Raw genomic sequence first — 8,693 nt, 5'->3', positions numbered from 1 at the left:
AATATTTTAGGAGAGAAAAATAATTAAAACCAAAATCCTCGTTTCAAAATTGATAAAAATCAAATTTGAAAACCGAGGAAATCCCCAACTCTCTCCGAGGGTCCTTGAGTTGCTTAGGATTTTCGAGGATCGCGAGACGAAATGCAATGAAATATGATATGCTAGAATGATCTATGTATAACATTCCAAATTGAAAATTTGGGATGTTACACTCTTCCTCTTCCGTTTCCCTCCGGTGCGATCCTAGATCTCGGGACGAGATCCTCTTGTAGTGGTGGAGTGTTGTAACACCCCAAGACCGGAGCTTCAGATTCCTTCCATGGTTTCCGAGTTTCATCGTGTGATTTGTTTGGTTCGTTGCTTTCATCTTTGCATCATTTGCATTGCATCATGTCATCATGCCATCTTTTTCTCAACAATCAAATCGTATGGATCTTCGATCCATTTAAATCGAGGGAAGTGCACGTGGTGATTTTCTCTTTATATCATATATCCTCCAATATTATTAGGGAGCTATAAAATAATATTCCATTAGATTGGAATTAACCGCAAGCACACTTGCAATTTAAACCCTCAAGTCTTTTCTGCTTCGAGTTGCTCCTCAAACCTTGCCATATATTCTTTCATCATTTTCCGGAGCTCCACAAAAAATCCAAACATTTTTGGACCTTCCTAACCCTCACTTCCTATTTGAACCATTTGAATTTAAATCAAATGAGTTAGAATTTAAACTTTGAAAAATGCCCACTCCATTTTTCTTGGATCGTACACATTTTTGCAAGTCCGGGAATATAGTTTGCGTGCCCAAGTCCTTCCTCTAACCCTTTCTTTTCTCTCCTTCCTTTCTTTGCTTTTATTTTTCTCCTATGAAAAAAATAAGGGAGAGAGAGCCACCTAGGCCTCCCAACCACCAGCACCAGCCCATTTGACCCTTTAGGCCCAGCCGGTCGCGCCTTCTCAACCCTAGCCACACACATCCAGCCAGCGCTGCCTCGCTCGATCCCATCTCCCTCCCGCAGCGCCGCCTCCCTCCTCTCGTTCTCTTTTCCCCTGCGTCAACGCCTCGTCTCCCCTTCGCCTTGGCCTCACAACCCGATCCCCATGGCGCCATGGTCGCCGCCAAGCTCTGCACGCTGCCCTGCCTCCAAGTTCGCCACCGCCAAGCGCCGCCCTGACCCTGCCCTGCACCACCTCTAACTCCCTCTCGTTCTCGTCCCCGCGCGTGGGGCGTAGCCTCCGGCCGAATCCAGCCGCCCGTGGCCTCTCCTCGGCCTCTCCTTGAGCACTGGCCGCCCATAGCTCGCCGGAGAGACCCCTCCTCGCCGCCCCATTGTGCACCGAAGGTCAGGGCGCCATGGAGGAGTCCCCCCCGCGACCACGTCCTCTGCTTCAACCCCGCAATGTCGTTCGTCTCCTCTCTGCTTCGACGTGGGCTGCAACCGGCGCCAAGGCCCAGCGAGCCCCTGCTCCTTCCCTTGCTGCCCGCAAGACCGAGGCATAAGCGACCCTCTTCCTTGACCGCCAAGACCTAGACGTGGTGCTGCTTCGTTAGGTTCATCCCAAGCCTCGGTAGACCCGGGGTCACACTACACTTACCATCGTTGTTCTATTACATCTTCGTGAAGTCGGAGACTGCCAAGTACATGGACACGCCAAATTCCGCTCCGTACGTGTACGACTACACCCAGTGATGTAACAAGTACCCCGACAACATGTACATCTACTCCGTCAAGACCGGACCTACAAGTACCCCAACGTCATGTGTACAACTACCGTCGACGTGTATGACTACTTCGTGAACGTGTACCCGACGACCCCGGAGACCTATGTTGTGCGAAGCACCTCCATGATGACCCCGAACATCTACGAAAATGTTGTACGGCTACTACCGTGGCCGAAGACCTGTGTACAACTACCGTTGCCGAAGGCCATTGAGTGAACGTCTACCCACATCGTGTATTTGACCAAGTTCGATGACTACCTCCGAAGAACTCGGATTCGCCAAGTTCTACTACCGTCGCCCTCGGAAACCTTGGATCCGTCAAGTCCAACAACGACCGTGTACAACTATCGGCGACCCCGAACGACTACGAAACGTGAACCTCTACTTCCCCTTCAAAACGTGTCCCACTACCGCCGCCTGAACGTCTACGAAACATGTGCCACGACCATCGCTGAAGACCCCGTGGACGTCAAGTTCCGTGTCGTGACCCCGAACATCTACGGACATGAACCACTACTTCCCTCGACGACCCGTGAGCGACTACTTCCTCTACGAACCGATCCGCTTCAAAACGCACGCTTCGAAGGTATAACCCCGAGACGACCGTCTGAGAACGAATGCTTGTGTTGTATGAGATGCATGTTTGGATGTTGTATCCTTCCGTGAATGTTAGTTGTTTCCCTCGCTTGGCACCGTTGTCGACCCGTGGGAACCCGGTATCCGAGAGCACCCCACCGTTCATCATGACATGCTCCCATCACTTCTTCTTTTGCACCGGCATCTCAATCGAGTTACCGGAACTGGAACGTTGCCGTGGCACCATTTTGTTATCGTCACCGTGGCACCCTTTCTTTCCACCACAGTGACAAATGCTTCATAATGCTCTTGTCAACATTTTCATAAAATTGCATAAACTTGAACATGGCATCCGCATCATGTTAACAACATCAGGAATGTTTAAATTGTTGTTGCATTAAATTACTAATTCACATGAGGATTTACTGGAATTGTCGTTTGATGTTTCTGGCCTCATTTAAAATGCCTAACTGTGTATTTTACTCATGTTTCACCTCTTGCCATGTTAACCAACATTTAAATTTGTTGAGTACCTAACCGAGAGAGAACTAAATAATTGATGTGGTGTTTCATCAATATGCAACTCGTTGCATATTGTGCTCCACTTAACTTGTAGAGTTGTTTGTGCACTTTGCCATGCCATGCATATTTAAACCGGACATGCATCATACTTGATTGTGCATCATGCCATGTTTATGTGATGGTTGTTTACTATGTTGCTTGCTTCTTTCCGGGTTGCTTCTCTCGTTAGCTTTGGTTCCGTTCCGGAGTAGTGAGGATCCGTTCGACTTTGTCCGTGTGTCTTCTTCATGAACTCGTTCTTCTTCCTTGCGGGATCTCAGGCAAGATGACCATACCCTCGAAATCACTTCTATCTTTGCTTGCTAGTTGCTCGCTCTATTGCTATGCCGTGATACCTACTAGTTGCTTTATCATGCCTCCCATATTGCCATGTCAAGCCTCTAACCCACCTTCCCTAGCAAACTGTTGTATGGCTATGTTACCGCTTTGATCAGCCCCTCTTATAGCATTGCTAGTTGCAGGTGAAGATGGAGTTTGTCCCATGTTGGAACATGGATATGTTGGGATATCACAGTATCTCTTATTTAATTAATGCATCTATATACTTGGTAAAGGGTGGAAGGCTCGGCCTTATGCCTAGTGTTTTGATCCACTCTTGCCGCCCTAGTTTCCGTCATACCGGTGTTATGTTTCTTGATTTTGCATTCCTTACGCGGTTGGGGGAATGGGGCCCCTTGAAATTTCGCTTTGAACAAAACTCCTCCAGTGAGGCCCAACCTTGGTTTTAACATTTGCCACCTAAGCCTTTTTCCCTTGGGTTCTGCAGACTCAAGGGTCATCTTTATTTTAAACCCCCGGGCCAGTGCTCCTCTGAGTGTTGGTCCAAACTGTCAGCCGCCGATGGCCACAAGGGGCAACTCTGGGCTGGCCTACCGGAAGTTTGGACAATCCGGTGTGCCCTGAGAACGAGATATGTGCAGCTCCTATCAGGACTTGTCGGCACATTCGGGCGGCTTTGCTGGTCTTGTTTTACCATTGTCGAAATGTCTTGTAACCGGGATTCCGAGACTGATCGGGTCTTCTCGGGAGAAGGAATATCCTTAATTGACCGTGAGAGCTTGTGATGGGCTAAGTTGGGACACCCCTGCAGGGTTTTGAACTTTCGAAAGCCATGCCCGCGGTTATGGGCAGATGGGAATTTGCTAATGTCCGGTTGTAGAGAACTTGAAACTTAACTTAATTAAAATGCATCAACCACGTGTGTAGCCGTGATGGTCTCTTTTCGGCAGAGTCCAGGAAGTGAACACGGTTTTGTAGTTATGTTTGTGCGTAAGTAGTTTAAGGACAACATGATCGGCATTCATGGAAATATTATGTCCTTGGTACATAGCTCCGCTGCATGGTTGGATCCTTTCAGGACACTCTTATAATACAATTCGGGCTTGCAGTGCTCCTTCCCCTCTGGCGGTCCCTCAGTCACTAGCTTTCCGGCATCCATCTTCCCCTAGTGCACCTTTGCGAGGGCGAAGGACATTCGCGCTCCTTCTATATAGACCGACCGCTTGATGATGGCAAGTCAAGGGAAAGCGCTCACAAGCCGCCTCACAAGCCCGAAGTGGCTGCTTGGAATCGGCTCGGCAGGCCATAGCCGGATAACCATATCTTTCATGGCTAGTTCTGCCACCTTATGCAGTTCGATCAGCTGTTTCAGTTGATCGGCAAAAGGCACCGGATAATTCGGTGCCAAATACTGCGACCAAAAGAGCTTATCAGCGGTGTTCCTTCCTTCGGCTCGGTAGAATTGAGCGGCATCTGATATACTATTAGGTAGCTCGGCAAATACACCTGAGAAGTCCGGATTCACAATCAGAAACATAGTTTTCCCTTAAAATACTTGCTTTACATGGGAAAAGCCTTACCCGCCGCGATCTTCCTTGCCTCTTGGATCCCCTGCAGGGCGCTTTGCATTTCCCCCCGGGCGTCGCTCGTGGCTTGATGCGCCTTGGTGAGTTCGGACTCTTTCTCCGTTAAACTCTGCTCCAAGGCCTCGAATTTACTTACGGCTTCTTGCAGCTCCTGCTCAGCTTTAATAACTCTAGCTTCATGTTTCTTACGAAGAGTCCGCTCCATGGCCGCCTTTTTCTCGGCCTCGACAACAACCCTTTTGAGGGCCTCGACTTCGGTCATAACCCCTAGCACAAATTATGCGGCTTATTTCATACTGAACATTTATTTCACAATAAATGCACGCAACGCTTGTGCATACCTTGTTTATCCCTCAACTTCATTTTTAATTGGGCAATTTCTTGTATGGCCCGCTCCAGACTTCGGTTCTGTCCGAAGATCTCCGCAGTACGAGAGGCAGTAGCCGATACAGGTGTCTGCTTGGAACAGAAGAGAAATCAATATCACTCAATGAGTCTTCCTGTGATCATCAATGCGATCCCCTGTCTGGTTCCTTCTTCCACCGAACAGGGTATCAGGGGCTACTATCTATACTATGACACTCTTCGGCAACTCATAAAACATACCTCAAAGCCTCTTATAAGGCTGATACAGGCTTCATTTAGTCCACTCTCGGTTGACTGAATCTTATCAATCACCGCACCCATAAGGGCACGGTGTTTGTCAACAAAGGAGGCGTCTCGTAACGCCACCAACAAAGCACCCGACACCTCTGGATGGACAGAGGTTGCCGGCGGAACAGGCACGCTCCCTCCAGCTGAAGGAGGCTGCCTTCTTGATTCTGGAGCCGTATAAATCTCTGGATTCGCATCCGGTGAGGAGCCAAACTCAAGGTCGCCCCTGCCGTCAAACCCTATGGGAATCATTTCCCCCACATGTCCGGCCCCTGCGGTTTGACCTCCAGGCGCCGCCTTCACGGTTTCTTCCTTTCCTCCTTGGCCAGGGTCCTCCTGGAATGAAGCCTCAGGGTTATGCACCTGTTTGGAGGAAGGGGCCTTTTGGGGCGTCCTGCTCTCCATAGCATTCGAGCTCAGTAGGTCATCTGATGAGGATTGTTTGGTACGGGACCTCATCGGACTACCAAAAAATATGGCTTAAGGTTAAAATACTAAGCCACGATGAGTCCCGACACTTAAACGTACTCGGATTTTATATACTTACGAGTTGACCAGGGGCTGGGCCCTGGGATCCCATGCCAGGTCGCTGTCGACGGCGATAGTGGACTCCTCCGGAAGAGAAGCCCTTCCCCTTTTGGGTAGTTCGGCCTCCAAGGGTGCGGAGGCTGTCCTCTTCCTCCTTCCCCCATAGGGGATTCATCTTCCTCCTCCTTTTTATCCTCTTTGGAGGCGGAACAGGCATCAGAGCCTTTGGTTATTATGTCCGAAGTGCCGCGATGACGAAGGCCACCCCGGGTCTTTTTGGCCTCCTTTTCGGCCATCTTCTTCGGCACCTTATAGGGCGCCGGGACCAGCATCTTCGTCAGAAGTGGGATGGCCGGATCTTCGGGCAGCGGGGCCGGACAATGGATCCGCTCCACCTTCTTCGTCCAGCTCTGGGGGAGTTGAATAAACATGCGTTAAGCGCTTCCTTTGGGTCATGCGGATAGAAAAGTTTGATAAACTCACCGAACTTGCAGGGCGGGACAGTTGGTACCTGCGGTCTTCGGCGGAGTCCGTCCATGATTTGCTAGACTTGAAAAGCACCTTCCAAATGTCCTCGTGCAAGGAGCCGAAGAACCTTCACAAAGTTTGGTGCTTGGCCGAATCAAAATCGCATAGATTGCAAGTCCGGTGTTGACAAGGCAGTATCCGGCGGACTAACATCACCTGGACTACGTTGACAAGTTCAATGTTCTTATCTCCCATATCTTTAATGCGTGTGTGAAGCACCGACAGTTCGTCGGACGAGGACCAGTCCAGGCCTTTCTTGACCCAGGATGTAAGCTGTAGAGGGGCGCTGCATCGAAACTCGGGAGAGGCGGCCCATTCCTTGCCGCACGGCTCAGTGATGTAAAACCACTGCTGTTGCCACTCCTTGACAGAATTATTAAAAGCTCCTGTTGGCCATATGACGTTGGGCATCTTGCTCACCATAGTGCCCCCGCACTCGGCGTGCTCGCCGCCCACCACCTTGGGCTTCACATTAAAAACCTTCAGCCATAAACCGAAGTGAGGCGAAATGCGGAGGAAAGCCTCACACACGACAATAAATGTTGATATGTTGAGGAAGGAATTAGGGGACAGATCGTCACTAAAAAAAAGACACATCTGTGACATTTTGGGTCGAACGAATTTTTTTTCTGTCATACATATGACACTTCTATGACGATAATTGTGACAAAACCCGGTATCATCATAGATGTGGTGGGCTCCTACTTTTATGACAAAAAAAATCATGACAGAAAATGGGCTTTTCGTCCTGGGCAGGCCGGAGACGCAGCTGCATGACATTCTTTGGGCCGTCCATGATGGAAAAAACCGTGGTAGAAGCGAGGGGGAGGAAAATTTCAGGGAGTTCCTGGTTACGGTGGGAGGTCGGGGGCCGAGCGATGCGTGTTTCTCTTGTACACGTACGTGCGTGTGTGCGAGGCGTTGGCTCTAACTGAACCCGAGCGAGGCGTTGGGCTCTAACTGAACCCGAGTGATTGCACTGCAGGCTACGCGTTACTGAACCCTTGCGATCAATCGATGGCTGTTAACTGAACACGATCGAGCGATTCCTTCGCTACTGCTGCTAACTGATACGTCTCCAACGTATCTATAATTTTTGATTGCTCCATGCTATATTATCTACTGTTTTGGACATTATTGGGCTTTATTATCCACTTTTATATTATTTTTTGGGACTAACCTATTAACCGGAGGCCCAGCCCAGAATTGCTGTTTTTTGCCTGTTTTAGGGTTTCGAAGAAAAGGAATATCAAACGGAGTCCAAACGGAATGAAACCTTCGAGAACGTGATTTTCTCAATGAACAAGACCCGGGAGACTTGGACCCTACGTCAAGAAAAGAAACAGGAGGCCACGAGGTAGGGGGCGCGCCTACCCCCCAGGCGCGCCCTCCACCCTCGTGGGCCCCCTGTTGCTCCACCGACGTACTCCTTCCTCCTATATATACCTACGTACCCCCAAACGATTAGACACAGAGCCAAAACCCTAATTCCACTGCCGGAACTTTCTGTATCCACGAGATCCCATCTTGGGGCCTGTTCCGGAGCTCCGCCGGAGGGGGCATCGATCACGGAGGGCTTCTACATCAACACCATAGCCCCTCCGATGAAGTGTGAGTAGTTTACCTCAGACCTACGGGTCCATAGTTAGTAGCTAGATGGCTTCTTCTCTCTTTTTGGATCTCAATACAATGTTCTCCCCCTCTCTTGTGGAGATCTATTCGATGTAATCTTCTTTTTGTGGTGTGTTTGTTGAGACCGATGAATTGTAGGTTTATGATCAAGTCTATCTATGAACAATATTTAAATCTTCTCTGAATTCTTTTATGTATGATTGGTTATCTTTGCAAGTCTCTTCGAATTATCAGTTTGGTTTGGCCTACTAGATTGATCTTTCTTGCAATGGGAGAAGTGCTTAGCTTTGGGTTCAATCTTGCGGTGTCCTTTCCCAGTGACAGTAGGGGCAGCAAGGCACGTATTGTATTGTTGCCATCGAGGATAACAAGATGGGGTTTTCTTCATATTGCATGAGTCTATCCCTCTACATCATGTCATCTTGCTTAAGGCATTACTCTGTTTTTAACATAATACTCTAGATGCATGCTGGATAGCGGTCGATGAGTGGAGTAATAGTAGTAGATGCAGGCAGGAGTCGGTCTACTTGTCTCGTACGTGATGCCTATATACATGATCATGCCTAGATATTCTCATAACTATGCTCAATTCTGTCAACTGCTCA

Source organism: Triticum dicoccoides, chromosome 6A (genome assembly GCF_002162155.2).
Source record: "Triticum dicoccoides isolate Atlit2015 ecotype Zavitan chromosome 6A, WEW_v2.0, whole genome shotgun sequence".
NCBI classification, from domain to species: domain Eukaryota; kingdom Viridiplantae; phylum Streptophyta; class Magnoliopsida; order Poales; family Poaceae; genus Triticum; species Triticum dicoccoides.
This window is presented reverse-complemented; position numbering follows the sequence as displayed.